This window comes from Muscardinus avellanarius (assembly GCF_963383645.1).
Source record: "Muscardinus avellanarius genome assembly, chromosome: 5".
Taxonomy (NCBI): Eukaryota; Metazoa; Chordata; class Mammalia; order Rodentia; family Gliridae; genus Muscardinus; species Muscardinus avellanarius.
The window spans coordinates 74,953,590-74,979,564 of NC_137790.1; the positions used below are offsets into that span (position 1 = coordinate 74,953,590).

Genomic DNA, 25,975 nt, shown 5'->3' on the forward strand with positions numbered 1-25,975 from the left:
TGAGAGACCTAGCCTTAGACATTTCTATTTTAGCAATGGCAGAGACTAATACAGTAATTACTGGGGTAAATTACATATCAGAGAGTTTTAAGGAGCTAAGCTTTAGGCATAATCTAGCACACTATGGCTAGACACCTAATTTTTGTCAGTTTCAACTAGTTCTCCTCTTTCTCTCTTCAAACTATTCCAATCTGGCTTCTTTAACTACCACTCCATTAAAATGGTTCTTGCAAATCTCTTCAGTTTAATTTTTAGCCCTCTTAACAGCATTCAACTCAACTTGATTTTTCCTGGAAATTCACTTTGCCTTGGCTTCTATAACATCCATACTCCTTTTAACTTCTCTGCTGCTCCTTCTCAGGGCTCTTTCCAGCTAATCCTCTTCCTTCCAAATGTGAAATGTTTTGGAAGACTTCTACCTAGACTTTCTGCTTTTCTCATTCTACATTCTTTTCTTTGGCAAGAAGGGAAGCTTGCCTATTTTTATAGCTTTATTACCATCAAATCCAAACTGTCTATGTAACATATCCATTTCTCTGACACGGATCTCAACTACATCATAGCTCACACTACACTTGTAATCTTCAATCCATAGCTGGGCTGAAGGAAAGAAATCTTATGGTGAGAAAGAGGCCACAGACAGCACTTCCACCCATCTAGGCCAGAGGCTGGTATAACTTTTACCCTTTTGACTCCCTCTCCATATTCACCCAATTAATAGGCACTACTGACTCTGCTTACTACATACCTGCTGAATCTGCCCACCTCTCTCCACTTCCCACTGTCTGCACCTGTGTCCAGGACACTACCATTCTCTGACCTGGACCATAATATCTTCTTAACTAGCAGTCTCTCTGGTATCTGCTCTATTCTCCTAATTCCATACTATAGCCATAGCTTACATTGCCAATGTAAGCCAATCTGATCTTGTTTAAATCCAACTGGTGGACATTTTATGTCTTAGGATAAAACAGCAAAGTGAGCCAATTATCATCGGGCTTCTGCCCCACTCATGTCTGACCTTTCTTTACAGCTTTACTTGATTTCTCAGCTTTAATCAAAGGGGCCTTCTTCTGATTCCTAAAACTGCCATGCTTTTTCTCACCACCAGGGTCATTTTCTTAACTCCTCCACAAAACTTTTCCAAACTAGTTCTTTTTACTGTGACAGTAAATACAAAGCACTTAATATTTAAGAACTGTTAACTTCGGTGACTAATTAGAATGTAAATAGAAGTTACTTTCATAATAAAGAATATTCATAAAATATAGGTAAAAATATTTATGTTCTATTACTATATACTTGTTAACAGAAGTTTAGGTAGGTTTTAATGTTGGTTTTGACTTTTTCTTTTCTTTTCTTTTCTTGATACTGAGGATTGAACCCAGGGTTTTTTTTTTTTTTTTTAACAGGTCTAGGGATGGAACCCAGAGGCATTTGACCTCCGAGCCGAGCTACACCCCCTGCTCAATTTTTTATTCTTTATTTTGAAACAGGATCTCACTGAGTTGCAGAGGCCCTCACTGAGTAGCTGAGGCTGTCTGCGAACTGCTATCCTCAGGTCTCAGCCTCCTGAATGCTGGGATTACAAGCGTGCACCACCATGCCCGGCTCACCCAAGGGCATTATACCTCCAAACTACACCCCAGCCGTATTTTTTTTTTATTATTCTTTATTTTGAAACAGGGTCTCAATAAGTTGTGAAGGGCCTCACAGATTGCTGAGGCTGGCTGGGAACCTGTAATCCTCCTATCGAAGCCTCCCAAATACTGTGATTACAAGTATGCGCCACCATGCCTGGCTCTGGTCTCAGCTTTTAAGTGAGAAACTGTACATGTTATACAAACTTCTCAGACTTGATATTCTCTCTGCAAAATAAAATATTAATAGAATATACTTCAGAATCAAACATTAAAGTAACTCATAAGCAGTAAATCTTGTATATTATAAAAGTAGCTTAATAAATGTTAGATATTAACAATAGAAATTAAGAGGTTGACAGTAAATAACTAAGACTGTATTTACATATTGATTATAGTTATAACCCAGTGACTGGGCAGTATGTACCAAATGGGAATGCCCTTAAACAATAAACCTGGAGAAAGATGAAATAGAGTTACTGAGACAAATTCATAGATTAGTAACCACACACCCAGTCATTCTGCTTAAAATGAAGAGTATCTTTGGCATCTAGTCCTTCCAGAAGGGTTATAAACACCATTTATCAGGCCAAGAGAAGACCATACACTAGGTAGGAAATTACTTTCACTAGGAAATCAACTCAGATTAAATTACAAACAACGAACTGGAAATTAGGTTATTAAATAAAAACTGTGAAGTTGCCAAGTAACATGAAGATATGTCAAAAGTGTCAGTTAAACTGAATTGGCAACCCCCCCCCAAAGCCTTCAGATAATTAATGAAAGAAGTAATTTGTCTAGGTAGTAAAATTTTTAAAACTCACCTTTCAAGTATAGAATGATTTTCTTCCCCTCAAATGAAAAGCAGCAAGAAAGTTAACTCCTGAATTTCAAACTTTAGAAACATTGGCAATGTTTGGTCACTTTAAAAAATAACAGGTTGCAGGTCATAACTTCTCAAAAGCAAAGCAAAAATATTTTTCTGTTTTTTGTTTTTTTGGTGGTACTGGGGTTCCTGGAAACCCTTCTACCTCCGGGCTACACTCCCAGACCTATTTTATACTTTTTTATTTGGAAACAGGGTCTCTTAAGCCAGCGAGGCTGACTTCGAACCTGCGCGATCCTCCTGTTTCCGCCTCCCAAGCGCGGGGATTACAAGCGTGCGCCACCACGCCTGGCGTGTGAAATTATATATTTATAACCCTCATATTATTTAAAGGGGTCTAGGGCTGGGAGTATGCCTCAGTGATGGAGTGTTTGCCTAGAACGTGCGAGGCTTTGGATATGATCCTTGGCACCACAATAAACAAAGATAAAGAAATGGCGGTCTAGTCCTAGAATTCCTTATGATAAAATGGCTAATGACAACAAAAGAACTGTTTTTTGGCTTCTTTAGATGAGGTTTTAGACTTTTACTTTATGAGGCAGGCAACACTGGAAAATGACTGATTGCCTCTAGTAAAAACAACATCCCATAGCTGGGCATGGTGGTGCACGCTTGTAATCCCAGCATTTGGGAGGCTGAAACCAGAGCATTGCAGGTTCAAAGATAGCCTCAGCTACTTAGTGAGGCCCTCTGAAATTTACTGAGACCCTGTTCAAAATAAATAATAAAAAACAGGGCTAGGGATACAGCTCAGAGGTAGAATGCCACTGGGTTCCATCCACACTACCCACACATAAAAAAAGCAATATCCCAGAAAGATCTTATTCATAATTTTAACAATCTCAGAGTTGGTCTAGGGACTGAATGTGAACAAATACTGTCTTTATTCATAAGCAATGCCATATGAATATGGCAATTTTAAAACTTATTTTTCTATCAGCCAAACTATATATTCAGTAAACAACTGATTTTTTTTTAAAAAAAGTAAACCATATGTGGCAGTGCATGCCTATAATCCCAGTACCTAGGAGGCTGAGACAGAAGGATACCAGATTGGAGGATAGCTTTAGCAAACAGTGAACTCTCATCAACCTAGTGAGATTCTGCTTCAAAATAAAACTAAAAAATAGGGCTGGGGGTGTAGCTTGGAGGCAGAATGGCTCTGGGTTCAATCCCCAAGCACTACAAAACAAAAAACAAAAACCAAAAAAACCAAAAAAAAAAGTGCCTACACATAGCAACACTAAAAAACCCCGATGTGCCAATAGTGGCACCTAGGTAAGCTAAAGCAACATTACTAATTTATGGTAAACACCACCTAAATGTGACATGTACAGAATTAAAATGGCTGAGTATAAACTGGTCATGGTGGTGCAAGCCTATAATCCTAGTACTTAGAAAGTTGATAGAGGAGGACCTTAGGTTTGAGGCCAGCTTCAGCAACTCAGTGAGGTTTTCAGCAATTTAGTAAGACCCTTAGCAAACTTAGTGAGTCCCTATTTCAAAATAAAAAGGGTGTAGCTTAAGCCAGGCATGATGGTGGCATGGGGCGCATGCTTGTAATCCCAGCGCTTGGGAGGCCGAGACTGGAGGATTGCACAAGTTCGAAGCTAACCTTAGCTACTTAGTGAAACCCTGTTTCAAATAAAGTATAAAATAGGTCTGGGAGTATAGCTGGGAGGTAGAAAAGCTCCTGGGTTCTACCCCAGTACCACTTAAAAAAAAAAAAAAAAAGGTAAAAAGGTGTAGCTTGGAGGTAGAATGCCCCTAGGTTCAATCCTCAGTAACACACACACACACACACACACACACACACACACACACACACACACACACACCACGAAGAAGAAGAAGAAGAAGAAGAAGAAGAAGAAGAAGAAGAAGAAGAAGAAGGAGGAGGAGGAGGAGGAGGAGGAGGAGGAGGAGGAGGAGGAGGAGGAGGAGGAGGAGGAGGAGGAGGGGAAGGAGGAGGAGGAGGAAGAAGGAGAAGAAGAAGGAGAAAAAGAAGAGGAAGAAGGAGAAGGAGAAGGAGAAGGAGAAGGAGAAGGAGAAGAAGAAGAAGAAGAAGAAGAAGAAGAAGAAGAAGAAGAAGAAGAAGAAGAAGAAGAAGAAGAAGGAAGAGGAGGAGGAGGAGGAGAAGAAGAAGAAGAAGAAAAAAGGAAAGGGAAGAAAAAGAGAAAAAGGAGATCTTAAGCTGGGTGTGGTGGCATACACTTGTAATCCCAGTACTTGGGAGACCAAGAGAGGAGGATCACAGATTTGTATCTAGCCTCACAACTTAGTGAGACCCTGTTTCAAAATAAAAAATAGGGCTGGGAGTGTAGCCGAGAGGTAGAATGTCCCTGGGTTTAATCCACAGTGCAACCAAAAAGAAGAAAAGGAGATCTTGCCATTTTTCACAACAACATGATTGAACCTCAGGACATTATGCTAAGTGAAATAAACCAGGCACAAAGAGAAAAATATCACATGATCTTATTTATAAATGAAATATAAAATAACAGAACTCAAAGAAGCCGAAAATAGAATGTAATTATAAGGGCATGGGATAGAGAGAAATGAAGAAATTTCAGTCAAACATTTCCAGATATAAGATGAATTAAGTTCTGGAGATCTTGTACAGCATAGTGGCTATAGTTAATAATCATGGGACTTTATACCTGATTTTTTACTGACAGATCGTAAATATTTTCACCTCACATGAAAAGGTAACTATGTAAGGCGATAGATGTGTTGATTAGTTTGATTCTGATAATCACTTAATCACACACACACACTCACACCATCACACCACACACCATCAATATACACAATCTTTCCTTACCAACTGTGCCTGGATAAAGGTGGCAAGAGCACATTACCCCATATGGCAGATAATGAGGCTTTTGCCCAAAGTCATGGCTGGCAAGCCAGGCTGAGGAATGGACCTTGGTCTTCAGAAAAGCTGCTTCAGCTGACCTCAGTGCTAAAAGTGAGGGCCTAAAGTGTGAGCCCTCTGATTACATGTCTAGACTTCCTTCAAATAACCTATAAATAGCCTTTAAGAAATTAGGTAATGGTCATGATTTTCTGTAGGGAAAAAATAACACAGACCAATATATCAAGCGGTACCCCAGGCTTTCAGACTCATTTACCAAGTATTAAGAGTTTGCCAGTATCTAGTATTCTCTCAGGAAAATGACAGCAGTTGGATTGAATAAAGAACTTAGATTTTTTAAAAAATGATTCTATTTAGTTTTCACAAATGTATACAACTTTGAAAGCCTCATTACAATCAAGACAATAAATTTACCTAAAAACAGTTTCCTGTTATACTCCCTAATCTCTCCCTTAAGCCCTCTTTCATTTCTTCCCTCCTCTAGGAAACCAATTATCTGCTTTCTGTCCCTAAAGTTCATCTCAATTATTGTTAGGGATCTTTCCAAACATCCATAAAAGTAAAGAAGAAAATAAACTCCCCAGTTTACCCACTGCCTAGCTTCTATATCAGGAAATAGGCACATTTTATTTTGCCTAGCCTGGCTCATTCTTTCTTTCTTCCTTACTGTATTTCAATGAAGTAAACTTTCTACTGAAGTCACAGAGAAAAGAAAAGAAAGCACGATCACTGCTCACTGGCTGCTCAGTCTATCAACTCTGCCTGGCATGTCCGCAGAAAGCAGACTACGGCCAGGCCTTGGTGCCTCAAGTCCTGTCTGAACGCTGCTGCTCACAGCCAACCACTGTCCAGACTTCTAGCACCACAGATCAATCCTCCTTTTTAAATAACTTTATAACATAAAAATTTAAAATACATCTAAAGTACATTGAAGGGACACTTTCTAAAATTTACAAATAAATTTGCTAAAATGTACCATGCCTATGCAATAGTAGGCAAACCATAAACGCAGTCTGAGGAATTTTCTGAGTGGACATACTGTGGCTGTCCCAATGTTCAACACAAGTAGCTTCACCTTGCTGGACTTCAGGTATGGAGTTGTACTGTGTACTCTTGTGTGCCTGGCTTTTCCTACTCAGTGCCATGCATTTAAGATACTTGTACAGTGTAGGTCCGGAATGAATGTACCATGGTTACATTCAACTGTCAACAGAAATCTAGGTTGTTCCCAGTCTTGGGTTATTGCTAACAATGTGGCTTTAACATTCTTGGGCACATCTTTTCGTGAAAATACATACGCAGTAATACAAGGCATATAGTTTGGAGTGGAAATAACAAATCACAGGATCTGTGCCAGTTCACCGGCCTGCTAGCAGTGAGTCTCAAACACTTCATATCCTTGCAAGCCCTTTAGAGTGCCTGCATTTTTCACTCCAGTTATTTTGGGGTTTAGTGTAAAAGAGGTAAGATTACAATTTAAAGTCATTTCCCTGACAGCTGATGTAGTTCCTCTTCAATGTTTACTGACAATTTTAATAATCTTTTTTGTGTTTGTGTGAAGTATCTGTTCAAGCATTCTGCTCACTTTTCTATCAGTTTATCTTTTCCTTAATTAGATGTGTAGTAATTCTGTACATATTTATGAGCCTTAGTTTTTCACTTTCTTAACAAAGTCTAATGAACAGAAGATCTTATTTGTGTGTGTGTGTGTGTGTGTGTGGTATTAAGGGTTGAACCCCGTGGTGTTCTACCTCTGAGCTATACTCCCGGCCCTATTTTATTTTTTATGTTGAAACAAGGGCTCACTAAGTTGCTGAGGCTGGCCAAGAACCTGCAATCTCCCTAACCCCACTCAGCACCACCACACCCAGTTTAAATAAAAGATCTTAATGTTAATGTAACAATTTCTTCCACTATGACTAGCACTTTCTATACCTGCTTAAGAAAATAGTCTCTACTCAAAGTTATGAAACTTCTCTCTAACCCTTTCTGATAGAGGTTTTTGCTCCTGACAATTAGTTCTACAATCTATCCAGAATTGATTGTGGTGTATGCTGTAAGGTACATAGTTAAGATTAATTTCCTCCCATAGATCCAGCAAAGTTAGTTAAAACAACATCCTTTCTCTACCACACTAAAGGGTCAGTTTTACTGTAAGTCAAGTAGATACAAATAGGTCTGTTTCTGGGCCAGTTCATCTTTGTTCCTCCCTGTGCCAACAAGGGACCGCCTCAAACCACTACAAACCATCACGGCACTGTCAACTTCTCTAGAGAAGCTGTCTGGCTATTGTTGGCTCCTTGCTTCTCCATAAAAGGTTTAATTAAAATAGATTTCAAAGTTCTTCCCTCCCATCGTATGTGTTAAATAGAATTGCATTTATACACATCAATAAGGACAGAGTAACAAACTCTGCCCCTCCTGTTTCTTAATTTCCCTTTAGCAACTCTTAATGACAGCAGTTTAGAAGTCTTGCTCATCTCCTTTCCCGTTTTCTCTGTTTTGGCCCTACTGCACTAGCTGGATCTTAGATGGAACACTAAGCAGGTATCACTATGGTTCCCAGTCTAAGAGAGAAACCTTTCAGTCTCCCACTGTTAAGTATTTTAGTGTTTGTATAGGTGTCTGATACATAGTTATCCCTCCTTCTCTACAGGAGTAGGTTCTAATATCTCTGGTGGATGTCTGAAACTTTGGATGGTACCCAATCATTTGGTTTTTTCCTTTACATATATACCTATGATAAAGGCACAGTAAGGGATTAGCAACTAATAATAAAATTATTAAAATATTCTATAATAACCAGACATGGTGGCACACACTTATAATCCCAGTACTCAGGAGGCTGAGACAGGAGGATCGCACAGGTTCGAAGCCAGCCTTAACTACTTAAAATATTCTGTAATTAAGTTATTGTGGCTATGATCTTTCTTTCACAGAGAACCTTAATGTGCTTTCAGCTTTTCACATAAATAAAACACTTTATAGCTTCTCTTAGGCATATCCAAATTGCCAGCATTGCTACTTTTGTGTTTTAGAGCCATTCTTAAGTAAAATAAAGGTTATATTATTACAAGCTCTATGTTACTGTGTTAGAAGACGTGCTAACAGAAACAGCTACTAAATGACAAAAAGGTGGGCAGGTATAAGGCATGGACCTGAAATGAAAGGACAGCTCATACTGCAAGTTGGATAGAGCAAGATGACACAAGATGTCTTCACACAACCTAAAAGGTGTGGAATTTAAAGACCAATTATGAATTACATCTCTCTCACTTTTTTTTATTTTTATTTTTTTGCAGAACGGGGATGGAACCCAGAGGCCTTCTACCTTCAAGCTAAACCCCCAGCCCTATTTTTTATTCTTTATTTTAAAACAGGGTCTCACTAAGTAATTGAGACTGGCCACAATGCTGCAATCCTGCGCTGCTCCTGTCTCAGCCTCACGAGTACTAGGATTACAAGCATGCACCACCATGCCTGGCTATCCCTGACATTTTAAAAATTCTTCCAGTGCAATCAATTTATTTTAATTATGAAATGTTTTCCTTTGTTTCTAATAATGCCTCTTGCCTGAAAGTCTCTTTAGTTTTCTTTCCCTTTACATTCTACCTTATATAGAAGGCATATCCCATTTTATGTTGACTCATATCTATAAAATATATCACTTATAGAGCTTTGCATTTGTTCTTTGCCCCTTTTGTTGTTCTTTATGACTTTATTAAAAGTGAATCAAGTATAGATTGAACATTGTTAACTCAAAATTCTGAAGTTTTAAATGCCAGACAATCCAAAACTTTCTAGTGTTGACATGATGCCACAAAGAAGAAAGTACAACACTTGACTTCATGTCACAAAGTGCAGGCGAACTAAAAGGTCATGTTAAAGTACCCAGGCTACATGTAAGAAACACAAGTGAATTCCTTCATACTTGGATACTTGGGTCTTATCCCAGAGATATTTCATCATATATGTAAAAATTAAAAAAAAATTTTAAACTCTTAACCACTTTTAGCTGCAAGCATTTTAGATAAGAGAAACTCAATTTCCCTCCACCCCCATACTGAGGATGAAACCCAGGAGTATTCTACCTCCAACCTGCACCCTCAGCCCCAATTATTTTACACACACACACACACACACACACACACACACACACACACACACTTATTATTTGTTTATGCTGGGATTGAACACAGGGGCATTCTACCTCCGAGCTACATCCCCAGCCTTATTTTGAAACAGGACCTCACTACGTTGCAACAGCCGGCTGAGAACCCGGATCCTCCAGTCTCAGCCTCCCAGGATACAAGCATGCATCACCACACTCTGACCTTATTCTTTATTTTGAAACTGGGTCTCACTAAGTTGCAGAAGGTCTCACTAACTAGTGAGGTTGGCCACAAACCTGTGATCCTTATGTCTCAGCCTCCCAAGTACTGGAATTATAAGCAAGCGTTACCATACTCAGCTCTGTGATACTCACATTATATCTCTTATTTTTCCATTTTTCTGCCCTTTCCCATCATGTTAGCTTCAATTTCCTTTGCTTTTCTTATAGTGGTTACAAAAAATTATACTCCAGTTATTAATTTTATCATTTCCATAAAAATACCAGGTCTTAGAGTGTTACATTTATATGCTTACTCTTTTTGCTATTGTCCTTATATATGCTAATGTTGCATATAATTTAAGTCTCTTAGTTACATTATCATTGGTATGTGAATTTTCATTTATGCTTAGCCATTTATTTAATGTCTCTGACACTTTTTATTCTTTCACATTCCCATAGTTTCATATGGGGTCATTTTTCTCCAGTCTAGGAAAGTCTTTATTGTTTCTTATTCTGTGGGACTACTGGTAACCAATTTACCAAGGTTTTTCTTTACCTAAGGACATTTTTATTTTACCCTCACTTCTAATGAATAGTTCCCCTAGGTATTTAAAAGATGTTATTCAATTGTTTCTTCTCCTTCTCCCCTCCTCTTCCTCTCTTCTTTTCCTCCTTCTCCCCTGCTTCTTCTTCCTTTTTTAGTGCTGGGGATTGAACCCCAGGTCACTGTACCTCTGAGCTACACCCCCGGCCCTTATTATTTTGAAACAGGTGTCACTAATTTCCCAAGGCTGATCTGTCTTAGGCTCCCAAGTACAAGGATTACAGGTATGTGCCATCACACTGAGTTCATCTCTTTTCTCATAATTTCTAATGAGAGAGAAAAAACATCAGCCAGTGATCTTTTTAGTTCTTTGGGAGTAATTTGTTTCTGGTTGTCCTTAAAATGTTCTTTATCTTTAGTTTATAGTTGTTTGAAATGTACTTCTTTTTCTCTCTCTCTTTTAAAATGCAAACTGCCTAGTGTTAACAGAGCTTCTTGAATATAACTTAACATTTATGAGTTTTGTAGAATTCCCACCATCCCCTCTTCAAAGTTGTTAGTCTCAGTCCTTCTCCTCTTCCTGGAATTCCAACTATATGCTTCAGCCTTCCTCCATTTGAACTCTGCAAAACAATCAAGTCCTAAATCCACCGTGTGTAGCAAATTAACTTCTCCCTTATGGTTCTAGAATATAACTAGTTATGCATTATCCTTAAGAGACATGAAGAAAGCCAGCTAGGAACGCTTGGGTCCTATATATTTTTCTCTTTTCCTTTTTAGTCTTTGCAACATTTTCAACTGATGTCTTCTAATTCACTCTTTTATAGCCTCTATTCTTTATTTTCCATTAGGCTTCTATGTTGAGTTGTTTCAGTTATTCTATTTTTCAGTTCTAGAGAACTCCCATAGCTCCTATTTATTTATTTATTATTTATTTTGGTGGTACTGGGGGTGGAACCCAGGGACTTCCCATCTCTGGGTTATACTCCCAGACCTATTTTGTATTTTATTTAGAAACAGGGTCTCACTAAGTTGCTGAGAGCCTCACTAAGTAAGGCTTCAAACCTGTGCGATCTCCTGTCAGCCTTCCAAGCACTGGAATTACAAGCGTGCACCACCACACCTGGCTTCACAGCTCCTTTTAAAATATAGAATTCAGGTATAATTCTTCATCTAATTTTTGTATATGTTGTACTATTTTCTTAAATATATTAAAGTTTCTTTTTTAAGTAAAAGACCCAGGGGCCTTTTACCTCTGGGCTGTAACTCCCAGAACTATCTTATTTATTTAATTAATTAATTTATTTATTTATTTATTTGCGGGTCTGGGGATGGAACCCAGAGGCATTTGACCTCCGAGCTACACCCCCTGCTGCCCTATTTTTTATTCTTTATTTTGAAACTGGGTCCACTGAGTTGCAGAGGGCCTCACTAAGTAGCTGAGGCTGTCCGCGAACCGTGATCCCCCAGGTCTCAGCCTCCCGAATGCTGGGATTACAAGCGTGCGCCACCACGCCCCACTACTATTTTATTTTTTAATTGGAAACAAGGCTTGCTAAATTGATGAGAGCCTCCCTAAGTTGCTAAGGCTGGCTTTGAACCTGCTATCTTCCTTTCTTAGCCTCTCCAAAAACTAGGATTACACCCAGTGTGTACCACCTCAGCAAGCCGAGTTTAAATTTTAAAGTCCTTCTCTGATAACTCTACAGAGGACAGGTTATCTATCCTTCCTTGGCCTTCTGTTATTCTGTCACCACTAACAAGCCAAGCAATTCTTGATTGAATAAGAAACAATGTATATGAAAAATTATAGACTCTGGATAGCATTCTTTTTTTGCTTGTTTCTTTGTAGTACTAAGAATTAAACCAAGGGGTATTCTACCTCTGAGCTAAGCCCCCCTATTTTTTGTTTGTTGTTTGTTTTTGTCAACAGGGTCTAAGTTGCTGAGACTGGCCTTGAACCTGCTATCCTCCTGTCTCAGCCTCTGTAATCTCAGTAACTAAGAGCCCAATTATTAGAATTACAAGTGTGAGCTTCCAGGTCTGGCTGGATGATACCTTTTTTAAAGAGTTTCCTTTCTGCGTCAGGCGTGGTGGCACACCCTTGTAATCCCCATGCTTGGGAGGTGGAGACAGGAGGATCACGCAGGTTCAAAGCCAGTCTCCCTGGCTTAAGAGACCCTGTTTCCAAATAAAGATATAAAATAGGTCTGGGAGTGTAGCTCGGAGGTAGAAGGGTTACATCCCCAGTACCACCAAAAAAAAAAAAAAAGGTTTCCTTTCTTCTCCAGAGCATATAAGAAAAACTAAACCAACTTGAGATGGGGTTATTTTTACAGCAAATTTAAGAGTCTGTGGCTTCTCAAAATTAAGAAATACTTCTTTTCCTTCATCTCATTTCCCAACTTTTTTCTTTGAAAAAAAAAAAAAAACCATTTTTTCCTTTTAAATAAAAAAAATGCCCAGAGCTTATACATGGTTTCACAAATGCTTACATATTTGGGGGAAATTCTCAACTCTTTTAAAAAAATACAATAAAACTTTCAAGTACTTTTTTTTCATTGCCCCTTATTTTCCTCAAATCTTCACTATCCGTACCCACTCTAAATTCTCCCATTATTCAAAGAAAAGACTATTAGCCCAATTTCCTTGAAAAGATCAAAACTTCCCAACACATGGATGAGTACCAGGCACTTACTGAATTTCTCTTCCTGAGTAATTTCATTCTCTCAGTTATATAGAAAGGAGGCAATCAGCTAAAAGTAAAATGGAAAGGGAAAATGTAGGAGATTTTATAGAGAGAAGAAAGTATCAAGTACTGATTTGAGAGAAAGGCTGCTTCTAAAGAGGGCCAAAATAGAAGTAATCTGGGCTCTGTTTGAAGATCACAGAATCTGTCGCACTGCTCAGCACTGCTGTACAGGACGAAAACAACCACAATCTATGAAAGCACTGGCATAGCTCAGGGCCATAACATTCTAATCACAGAAACAGAGGGCAGGTCAAACTGGCCATTGGCCAACCTACAATTCCAACCCAGGTGATGGAAGAGTGAATGGACTAAGGAAATCTTTCCAAAAGGCATAAAAGGCCCATTTAAAATACAAAGTGATGCCGGGCGTGGTGGCGCACGCTTGTAATCCCCGCGCTTGGGAGGCAGAAACAGGAGGATCGCGCAGGTTCGAAGCCAGCCGCGCGCGCTGGCTTAGGAGACCCTGTTTCCAAATAAAAAAATGTAAAAATAGGTCTGGGAGTGTAGCCCAGAGGTAGAAGGGCTTCCAGGAACCCCAGTACCACCAAAAAAAATAAATAAATAAATAAAATAAATAAATAAAATACAAAGTGACCCTAATTTAGCGAAGCTTTCTATTTTATGCCCAAGGTCAGGTGAATGGAACTAAGATTATAATTTAGCCCTGTAAGTACTATGTATAAGTGAAGGCAAGGGGGGTTGGGAACATAGCTTAGTGGCAGAACATTTTTTTCAGCATGTGTGAAGCCCTGAGTTTCACCTTAGCGCTTTATTTATTTATTTATTTATTTATTTATTTATTTATTTATGGTGCTGGGGATTAAATTCATAGACATTCTGCCTCTGAGCTATGCCCCTAGCAATCTCATTTTTTTTTTTTTAATTTTTGGCAGTACTGTGGATGGAACCCAGGGGTATTCTATCTCAGAGTTATACCCCCAGCCCTATTTTTTATTCTTTATTTTGAAAAAAAGGTCTAAGTTGCGAAGGGCCTCACTAAATAGCTGAGGCTATTAGTGAACCACGACCCTCCTGTCTCAGCCTCCAAAGTACTGAGATTACCAGTGTGTACCACCACAACAGAAACAGGGCCGAAGTTGTGAGGCTGGTTTTGAACCTGCAATTCTCCTGTCTAAGCCTCCCAAGTACCAAGACTAGAAGCATGTACCACCACACCTAATTAAAAAAAAAAAAAGTCTTATTAAATAAAGTGGGCTGGAGTACAAACATAAGCAAGGGAGCAACTATGTTAAATGACGACAGAATTTAGGCTGGGTAAGGACAGAGAAGATTTGAGAAAACAAGGGACAGTGAGAATGAGAAAGATCGCTAGGTTGCCAGGAGCAGTGGAGATAGAGGGTTGCTAAAAGCTAGGTACTAAGGGCACGGGTAGGACTGATAGGAGCACTCTCTGAAGTAATACAAAGAGTAAAGTGTGGTGATCGCTGTCTACGTATGACCACGAGTGAAATAAGATGAATGGCAAGAGTGTCATAAGGACTTTGAGAGTGGGGCATTCACACAATAGCCTTTGACAGGGGTAGACAAGACTTTTCTATAAGGCCAGATATGAGACTTGACGGGATGAGAGATAAAAATCAAGGCTACTGTAGGTATGTTCATACAACAAAAGAGAAAACAGTTTTATAAACTATAATGACAAAAATGATGATCAAGATTTTCACCATATAGGTCTACTAAGGAGAAGACTGGATTGTTTTTTATGAGGGAATAGCATTTCAATAAATGGGATTCAAACTTAGTGATAGTGATTGCTATCATTAAAGTCAACTACAAATAATTGTCTGCTAATGACCACCAGTGAAAATTTTCACATCTCCGCCCGCCTCTCTTGTGGTACTGGGGATGGAACCCAGGGGCATTCACCTACTCAGCTACCCTCTTGGCCCTACTTTTTTGTCTTTTTATTTTTATTTATTTTTATTTTTTAATTTTTGGTGGTGCTGGGGTTCCTGGAAGCCCTTCTACCTCCAGGCTATACTCCCAGACCTATTTTTACATTTTTATTTGGAAACAGGGTCTCCTAAGCCAGCACACGCGGCTGGCTTCGAACCTGCGCAATCCTCCTGTCTCTGCCTCCCAAGCGCGGGAATTACAAGCGTGCACCACCACACCCGGCTGTCTTTTTATTTTTGAGACAGGATCTCACTGAGTTGCAAAGGACCTCGCTAAGCTGAGGCTGTCCACAAAACCTGCAATCCTCCAGTCTCAGCCTCCTGAAAGCTGGGAATACAAGTGTGCACCACCACACACGGCTCATATTCCACCTTTCAAATTATCTTGTCACAAAGAATATCGATATTCATCCATAAAATTATTCATCACTTGAGAGGCATTTATAAAATTATATTCGATTCTTTTGTGTGTGTGTGTGTGTGTGTGTGTGTGTGTGTGTGTGTGTGTGTGTCTGGGTATGGAACACAGGGGCATAGGCAGGCTACATGCCCTGCCCTATTTTTTATTCTTTATTTTTGAAACCGGGTCTCACTGAGTTGCGGAGGGCCTAAGTAGCTGAGGATGTCCACGAACCCCGATCCTCCGGTCTCAGCCTCCCAAATGCTGGGATTATAAGCGTGCACCACCACGCCCGGCTAAAGTTACATTCGATTCTTGATATCTGACTTTTATAATGTACTCCATCACAGATTAATCACTTTTTTATTTTCCTGCAGTACAGAGGATGGAACCAGGGGCATTCTACCTCCAAGCTACACCCATATCTCCCCATCTCTATTTTTTATTCTTTATTTTGAAACAAGGTCTCACTAAGTTGAGGAGGGCCTAAGTAGCTGAGGCTGTCCACAAACCTGTGATGCTCTTGCTTCAGCCTCCCAAGTACTGGGATTACAAGCATGTGCCACCACAACCAGCTGATTAATAATTTTTAATTGAAGATTATTAAGGGGAGTTACATGGTTCAAGGATTCTGAAACATGGAATTTTTTTTCTTTGCACTTGGATCAAGGTCCAAAACCTGATAAAACTGTAGCTTGAGCTCAGAATATACATATCCATAGCAAGCATAGGTGGGAATAGATATTCTGCTTGTTCCCGTATCTTGTAACCTCATGGCAAGTATGATTTTGTGAATCAGTATGTGCTGCTGTGAAAATAACTTTACCACATAGGGATTTTTGCATATAAGGACTATTTTCTCTTGTAATATTAAGTTAAATTTATTGAGAAACACTTTCCAGTCTTCAACAAATGCTAATTTCCAAAGGCATTCTTCAGCATTCAACAATATTAAGAACAGTTTTAGTTATTCAAAAATAAAATTAATCTTGTCTTTACACTCAAAAATTCCCAATAAGCTGGGCATGGTGGCTGGAAGTATCTCAGAGGCAGAATGCCCCTGGGTTCAATCCCTAGCACTGAAAAAAAAAAAAAAAAAATCCAATAAAACATTGCAACTAGCCAGACGTGGTGGCGCACGCTTGTAATCCCAGCATTTGAGAGGCTGAGACAGGAAGATCACGGTTCGTGGACAGCCTCAGCTACTTAGTGAGGCCCTCTACAACTCAGTGAGACCTGGTTTCAAAATGAAGAATAAAAAATAGGGCAGGGGGTGTAGCTTGGAGGTCAAATGCCTCTGGGTTCCATCCCCAGACCTGCAAAAAAAAAAAAAAAAAAAAAAGCAACTTATAAGACAAGTAACTGCTCTATAGTGGAAAAAGTCAGGACATTGTTTTCCACAAAGTACCACTATCCACAAATAATAAAACACCATAAGCTTTAATTATTCTACATCTGCTCAAGCTTTAAGCATTAGTTTAATTAACCCCCCCCCCCCAAACACACACATTTTTCCCATTGTCAGCTGTTCTAGTAACAAAACTTGGCAGATTCACTTCAGGTTACAACCAAATAATGTTTTATCAAGTTCTTTTAAAATAAAATAAAAACAAACTGGGCATGGTGGTACACGCTTGTAATCTCAGTATTCGGGAGGCTGGGACAGAAAGATCGCTGTTCATGGACAGCCTCAGCTACTACTTAGCTGTGCAGCTCAGTGAAACCCTGTTTCAAAATAAAGAATAAAAAAGAATAAAACATAGGGTTGGGGGTGTAGCTAGGAGGTAGAATGCCCCTGGGTTCCGTCCCTGATACCACACACACACAAAAAAGTAAGTAAATAAATAAACAAAAATAGCATTATTGATATTTATTCCACATTACCAGGCAATTCATCATTTAAAGTTTTTAATTCTGCCAGGCATGGTGGTGCACGCTTGTAATCCCCGTACTTGGGAGGCAGAGACAGGAGGATCCCGCAGGTTCAAAGCCAGCCATGCTGGCTTAAAAGACTCTGTTTCCAAAGTTAAAAAAAAAAGTACAAAATAGGTCTGGAGTGTAGCCGGGAGGTAGAAGGGCTTCCAGGAACCCCAGTACCCGAGTACCACCAAAAAAAAAAAAAAGTTTTAAATTCCATTTTGAAAATATTCTTGCATATAATGATTCCACAGAGACAACAAATTCTTCAGTTACTTTAAATTCAGCATTGACCCCTTCAATAAATAACAACAGAGTGATGCTGGTATAGCATAGAAGTCTGTTGTTTTTGGTTTGTTTGTTTTGTTTTGTGGTACTGGGGTTCCTGGAAACCCTTCTACCTCCGGGCTACACTCCCAGACCTATTTTATATTCTTTTTATTTGGAAGCAGGGTGTCTTAAGCCAGTGAGACTGGCTTTGAACCTGCGTGATCCTCCTGTCTCTGCCTCCCAAGCACGGGGATTACAAGCGTGTGCCACCACGCCCAGCTAAGAAGTCTGTTTTTTTTATCTTTGTCCCAGTTCCTGACAAAGAGCATCTTTATAATTTCCTATGTCATAGAGATGACACAGCATCTTTTGTTCTTCTATTTTGTCTTTGACTCTTGATTCCTGAAACAGAGCTCCTAAAATTCTTGCAATTTCCTGAGTGATGGAAGTAGTAACAGTGTCTTTAGCTCCTTACAGAGCTCCTAAATCCTTGGGAATTCCCTGGGTACTGGTTCTCTTTTTTCTAATGAGGTGACTTCTTGGTAAGATCCTAGAAAGCTTTGAGATGGGAATTATTTGTCAGAAAGACTAGACCTTGATTGAAAGCCTACAACTTTCAGCCCAACTTCCCAAAATTCCAGGGAGGGGCTAGAGATTGGGTTAATACTCTCTCATGTCTATATTACTAAACCTTAACTGATACAAGATTCAGAGAACATGTGGTTTGCTGAACACATCCACATACAAGGGAGGTGTGCACTTGGGACCCTGCTAGCCCTCCCTCTACATAGCTCTTCATCTGGCAGTTTGTACCTATTCTTTTATGATAAAATGATAAATACAAGTAAAGTGCTTTCTTGAGTTCTATGAACTATCAAACCCAACCAGTAGGTCTTGGGAATCCTCAATTTACAGCTGCTCAGAATTAAAGAAGATCTGAACTTGCTATTGCCTTCTAAAGTGGGAGCAGTCTTGTGAGACTGTATGTATGTATGTATGTATTATGTATGTATGTATTTATTTATTTTTGGGTGGTACTGGGGATAGAACCATTCTGCCTCCAGGCTATACTCCCAGACCTATTTTTGGCTTTTACTTGGAAACAGGGTCTCTTAAGCCAGCAAAGCTGGCTTCGAACCTGCACGATCCTCCTGTCTCCACCTCCCAAGCGCAGGGATTGCAAGTGTGTGCCACCACGCCCAGCTGTCTTTATTTTTTTTAAAAGGTTTTTTTTTTTTTTTTTTTTTTTGCGGTACTAGGGATGAAACCTCTGGGTCACTGTAACTCTAGTCTGCACCCCCAGCCCTGTTTTTTTTTTAGTCCTTTTATATTTTTGAAACAGGGTCTCACTGAGTTGTGAAGGACCTTGCTAAGTAGCTGAGGCTGTCCACAAACCACGATCCTCTGATCTCAGCCTCCAGAATGCTAAGATTACAAGTGTGTGCCACCACGCTTGGCGGAGACTGAGTTTTTAACTCAGTCATGTTAACTCCAGATAAAGAGGGTCAGAGTTGGATTAAATCACAGGGCACCTAGTTGGGGTTGAGAGAGTTGCAAAACTTATCACTGGTATGAGGGGAAAACAAACAAACAAACAAACAAACAAAAAACAACCCTACTCTTTCCCTCTAGTGTTGGGGATGGAAGCCCACTCCCTACCACTGAGCCCTTGCCTCATCTGATGTCAGAGGTGTTCATGGGTAGAAAAGATCACATCAGTTGGTACTGTCAATCAACACATCAAGAGCTGAGGAAAACATTTGAAATCATTTGCCTTGGGGGTTTTTGTAGTTGTTTATATTTCTCCAGTTCTGGGGATCAAATTTAGGCCTTATTTTTTAGCTGACTATTAATATTGCTCCAAGATGCCGGGCATGGTGGCGCACGCTTGTAATCCCCGCGCTTGGGAGGCGGAGACAGGAGGATCGCGCAGGTTCGAAGCCAGCCAGGCTGGCGTAAGAGACCCTGTTTCAAAAATATAAAATAAAATAGGTCTGGGAGTGTAGCCCGGAGGAAGAAGGGCTTCCAGGAACCCCAGTACCACCAAAAAAAAAAAAAAAAAAAAAAATTGCTCCAAGATAGAATTTCACTTGAAAACCAGAGTTCCAAACAAAGTTTAAAAACCTATACTAGTTTCATTTTTTCATTCCTTCTGTTTAAAACTGTTCTTAAGTTTCATTTGTATTTACCCTTTCTGTGAAATGTCTTTCGTATTCATTTCATTTAATTTTTAGCCTTATTTATAGGTTGAGGCCCTCTCCAGTGAACATATATTTTACTACAGCATGACAGCGGTATTCCTAAGAAATCTCATAAAAGCAATCACTTCAATGAGGTGGGGAAAAGATTGATATTGGTTTTAAGTTACTTGGGAGCAACAGTGTGTACAGCCAGCTAACTGATTAAAACCAACACACTGCTGAGCAAATCGACTTGGACTGATTCTGAAGCAGTGGCACCAACTCTAGGTTCAGCGCAGCGATGATGTGATATAAACCATACTTTTACATATGTTCATTCAAAAAGAACTATACAGCCAGGCATGGTGGCACACACTTGTAATCCCCGCACTTGGGAGGTGGAGACAGGAGGATTGTGCAGGTTCAGAGCCAGCCGCACTGGCTTAAGAGACCCTGTTTCCAAATAGAAAAGTATAAAAATAGGTCTAGGAGTGTAGCCCGGAGGTAGAATGGTTTCCAGGAACCTCAGTACCACACACACACACACACACACACAAAAAAAAAAAAAAAAAATTGACTGAATATATTTTCAGGACTGATTAAAAATGTACCCTTAAGAGACTTGAAGGCACTTAAAAATCAAAATAGGATCCAGGCATGACAGTGCAAACCTGTAATCCCAGTACTTAGAAGACTGAGACAAGAGGATTGTAGGTTTGAGGCCAGCCTCAGCAACTCAGCAAGACCCTGTTTCAAAATAAAAAATAGAATAGGGCCAGGAGTGGTGGTACAAGCTTGTAATCCCAGCCTTTGGGAGGCTGAGACAACAGGATTGCAGTAGGCAGCCTCAGCTACTTAGTGAGGCCCTTTGCAATCAGTGAGACCTGTTTCAAAATAAAAAATAAAAATAGGGCTGGTGGTATAGCTTGGAGGTAGAATGTCCCTGGGTTCAATCCTCAGTACCACAAAATAATAATGATAATGATAATGATAATGATAATGATAATAATAATAATAATAATGATAATATAAGGTTGGGGATGTAGCTGACAGGTAGAATACTCCTGGGTTCTAGGTCCAACACCACAAAAAATAAAATAAAATAAAAATGGGTAATAGGATATGGGTAAAGCATCAATTAAATCCTGTAAAGAATTTATACAGGCATTACAATACATGAAAAAAGATAGTCTTAATTTGTTAACCAGCTCTTTTATACAGATATTAATAGGAGATACAGAATTAATCAGTTTAAAACCCAAAAAAGAAACAGAGTAGGAAGAGTGGAGTGTACTTGCTTTGATGACCAGTAATGGAAGCAGGCTGGGTGATGAAGCTGGCTAGAAAGGTAAGTGCCTGGCACTACACTGCTTAATATATCATTCCTCTGAGCTATATGCCATCAAGTCAAAATCTCTTGAAGAGGCCTACAGAAGAGCAAAACAAGTCACAGAACATTTTCATAAAATCCAAAGGTGAGTTGAAATGATAATGGCATTTAAGCATTTTCAGAAAACAGAAACTTATCAGCGATCACATATAAATATTTTCAGAGTAGGGTACAATGGTACATATACTTAATGAAGCCAGTCTATTTCATCTGAACTCCTGAAGTATAGATTGTCTATACCAACTGCATTAGAAAACCTGACACAGCCTTTGTCAAACTGTGAATCACATGACTCACACTCGTTCATTCACTGTATCATTATACATAAAGAGTGAGATTTTTTAGCCAAGCATGGCATCCATGCTAGTAATCCCAGCATTTGGGAGGCTGAAACAGGAGGATCATGGTTTGCGGACAGCCTCAGCTACTTAGTGAGGCCCTCCACAACTTAGTAAGACCTTGTTTCAAAATAAAGAATGAGAAATAGGACTGGAGGTGTAGCTCAGAGGTAGAATGCCCCTGGGCTCCATCTGTAGTACTGGGGGAGAAAAAAAAAAGATTTTTACAAAGTACCAATTTGTTCAACCAGACACTTGTCAAAACAAATAGTAAACAATTTTTATTTTACTACAGACAACACTATGAACCAGCAAGGAACATCTATAATTTTGAGGGGGAGGAGTACCCATGAATACATATTATATGTATATTTAAATGAAAATAAGCCATTTAGCCAGATGGGGCAGCACATGCCTGTGATTCCAGCTACTTGATAGGCTGAGGCAGGAGGATCACAAGATCAAGACCAGTCAGGAATGATGGTGTACGCCTACAAATCCCAACTGAGGAGGACTGCAAGCCCAAGGTTAGCCTCAGCAACATAGTAAGACTCTCAGCAACAGAGCATGGCCCTATTTCAAAACTACAAATAAAAAGGGCTGGGGTTAGCTTGGAGATAGAATGACTCTGGGTTCAATCCCTAGTCACACACACACACACACACACACACACACACACACACACACACACACGATCAAGACTAGCCTGGGCAAAGTAAAAAATAAAGAGAAGACATGCACGGTGCCAGATAACTGTAATCCTATTACTAGGGAAGCTGAGAGGGGGGATGGATCACAGGTTGGAGCCCAGCTTGAACAACTTAGTATGACCTTGTTTCAAAATAAAAAATAAAAAGGGCTGGAGTGTAGCTCAGAGGTAAAATATCCCTGGGTTCAATCCCCAGTAAGAAAAAATAATTTAAGATAAATAGAGGGCTTGGGTAGCTCAGTACTATAAGCATGCCCCTGGGTTCAATCTCTAGCACTGTTAAAAAAAAAAAAAGAAGTCATTATAAAATTGTTCTAAGCCAGGCATGGTGGAGCACGCTTGTAATCCCAGCATTTGGGAGACTGAGACTGGAGGATCGCGGTTCGCGGACAGCCTCAGCTACTTAGTGAGACACTCTGCAACTTAGTGAGACCCTGTTTCAAAATAAAGAATAAAAAAAAAAAAATAGGGCAGGGGGTGTAGCTCAAAAGTCGAATGCCCCTGGGTTCTATTCCCAAACCCAATAAATAAATAAATAAATAAATAAATAGTTCTAAGATATAGTATTAAATTATAATTTAGCTGGTGTCATGGTGCACTCTTATAATCCCAGTACTTGGGAGGCTGAGACAAGAGGATCACAGGTTCAAAGCTAGGCTTGGCAATGTAGCAAGGTTCTCAGAAACCTAGTGAGACCCTGTTTCCAAATAAAGAAATAAAATCAGGCTAGAGGCATAGCTTGGAGGTAGAATGCTTCTGGGTCCAATCCCTAGTACTTAAAAAAGAAAAAAATAGGGTATAAATACATCGTTTCTTTAATTGAGATGTTTCATTATACAGTATTATAGGATGTGTTTGTGTGAAGACCTGTGAAAACTGGAGAACTTCAGCCACTCATTCTTCATCACCAAGTAAGCTATTACTCAGTTATTTAATGTGGCTGTGAATACACTTACAGTCAAGAAAAGAGGATAAAAACATGTTTTCAGGTATGAAGAATACTTAGGTTGGGTATAGTGGCGCACACCTGTAATCCCAGTACTTGGGAGGTTTCGACAGGAGGATCGCAGGTTTGAGGACAGACTCAGCAAGTGGTGAGACTCTTATCAACCTAGTGAGACCCTGTTTCAAAATAAATAAAAATAAGGCTGGGGGTGTAGCTTGGAGGTAAAATGGCCATGTTCAATCCCCAGTAACACACACACACACACACACACACACACACACACACCCCTAGAAGGCAGGATTTCCAGTGTTTCTTACTATAGATATTATTAGAAAGAATTACATGCCAGGTGTGGTGATGCTCACCTGTAATCTCAGTATTTGGAAGGCTGAGACAGGAAGATCATAGGTTCACAGCCAGCCTCAGCAACTTAGAAAGACCCTCTTTCAAAAAGAATTAAAAAGCTGGGCATGGTGGCGCACGCTTGTAATTCCCGCACTTGGGAGGTGGAGACAGGAGGATCGCGCAGGTTTGAAGCCAGCCTTGCTGGCTTAAGAGACCCTGTTTCCAAATAAAATAGGTCTGGGAGTATAGCCCAGAGGTAGAAGGGTTCCATCCCCAGTGCCACCACCACCAAAAAAAAAGGGTTGGGGTAGCCTGGAGGGAGGTAGAATGCCCCTGGGTTAAATCCCTAGTATCACAAATAAAAAATAAAAATAGGGTTATACATAATCAAATATATAGATGTATTTTAATGCCTTAAGAATTTATGGAAGAAATTTAGTGAATATGTCTATGAATAATTTGATTATTTAAAAAATCCCTTAATGAAGGAAACTCTCACTGACATTGTGTGTGTGTGTGTGTGTGTGTGTGTGTGTGTGTGTGTGTGAGAACCAGTGTTAATCTCAATATCATGTATGGGAAAGTGGGTAGTGGGGAGGGAGCCAGGGGAAAGCCCACCAAGTGTTGTGTGTACATATGCCACCATCACTATGAACAACATTATGATGTCAGACTATAATGCACCAATAAAAGCATTTAAAAATAAATATAACTTTAAAAATGAGAAAAAGACATAAAAGGGCATGGTGGAGCACTCTTGTAATCATTTGGGAGGCTGAGACAGGAGGATTGTGGTTTGAGGACAGCCTCAGCTACTTAGGCCCTTTCCAACTCAGTGAGACCCATTTTCAAAGTAAAGAATAAAAAATAGGGCTGAGGGTATAGCTCGGAGGTAGAATGCCTCTGGGATTCATCTCCAGTACTATCCCCCCCGCAAAAAAGATCTCTTGTATTTTGGGGAGAGACAAGTCACTTCTAAAAACTTTCCTATCAGTAGAAATGGTTTCATAATATTTTTACGAAATGATATAAAAACAAACTACAAAAACTGCCACAATTATAAAAGGCAGCCATAATTTGCCATGACAGTCAAAATATCATAAACTAAGCATCGTGGCAGTCACCTGTAATCCCAGTACTTTGGGAGGCTGAGACAGTTGAATCCCAAGTTCAAAGCCAGCTTCAGTAATTTAGTGAGGCAAGCAGCAACTTAACAAGACCAAATAAAAATAAAACAGGACGGGGGGTGTGGTTCAGAGGTAGAAGGTCCCGCGGTTCTATCCCTAGCACACATACACACACATGCACACACATACACAGACACACTCCATGATAATTATTCTGTGGCTTCCTATTTTAGAGAAATGTAGAAAAGTAAAGTAGATCTTAAATTGTACTTGTGATTTTTGTATCTCAGTGCCTACCTTACCAAGGGCTGTTTTCTCTAACATGGTTAGGAGAAAGGAACACAATTGGTTATGTGCTTGCTGTTCTAACACTTGTTTAGGATGTGCTTTTTTTTTTTTTGGTGGTACTGGGGTTCCTGGAAGCCCTTCTACCTCCGGGCTACACTCCCAGACCTATATTTACATTTTTATATTTGGAAACAGGGTCTCCTAAGCCAACGCGCGCAGCTGGCTTCGAACCTGCACGATCCTCCTGTCTCTGCCTCCCAAGCGCAGGGATTACAAGCGTGCGCCACCATGCCCAGCTAGGATGTGCATTTTGAAAATGCAAAGGAAGAGGCACTTGACACAAAAGCACCTGATCACAAGGTAATCTAGTCACGACAGATCTTTACCTTAGTATACACCTGAGCAGTGATTCTGGCCCAAAACAAAATGACCAGAATTAACATCCTCAACCTTAGCCCCCAAATCCTTACCTTTTCTCTCATATACCTAAACATAACCTGAATGAAGACTCCAACATTCACAAAGAGATATACATCTGCCATACCTGCCAAAAATAACAGCCCTGATGCTTTCTTCATTGTGCTAGTTTTCAGAACCAGAACCTCAGGGATCAGCCTCTAGATGGGGAAATACTCTCCCCTAAAAGAGTATTTAGTAGATAAACCCAAACTTAGGAAGAGAATTTAAGTGATAGTCTGTCCAGGGAATGTTAAAAATATTTCTCTTTGAAAAGCAAATCAAGCTATGTGCTTGGTTTTTAGAAGTCATAGACGTCTTTACTGTTGGTCAGATCAGCCAAGCAGCTAGTTGTTGTCTTCCATGTTGTAAATAGAGCTAACAAAGGTTTTGAGGATGAAGGAGTAGGAGGAGATGGTGTAAAGAAACCTAAGGGGATGCAGAAGGCTGCAAAGAAAATGAAGCCTTTAAGAACTGATGATCCTTTTCGCCATACAACCTTTGGGGATTAGTTGGTAGGTAACTTGTTATCTCCTTGACAACTTAGAAAAGGACAGACATACTGAAAACTTTTTTTTTCCCCTACTGCCATCCAAAACAACTTAAATACATTCTTCTAAACTAAGAGCTTACCAAGAGAGAAGGCCCCAACATGGGCAA

General features: G+C 39.7%; 1 protein-coding gene across 2 annotated transcripts in view; it reads right to left on the reverse strand.

Moving 5' to 3' along the window:
- ZNF148 (zinc finger protein 148) overlaps positions 1-25,975 on the reverse strand; it is a gene marked incomplete at its 5' end in the record, with an annotated part of 85,199 nt that overhangs the window by 13,153 nt on the left and 46,071 nt on the right. The window lies entirely within an intron of this gene.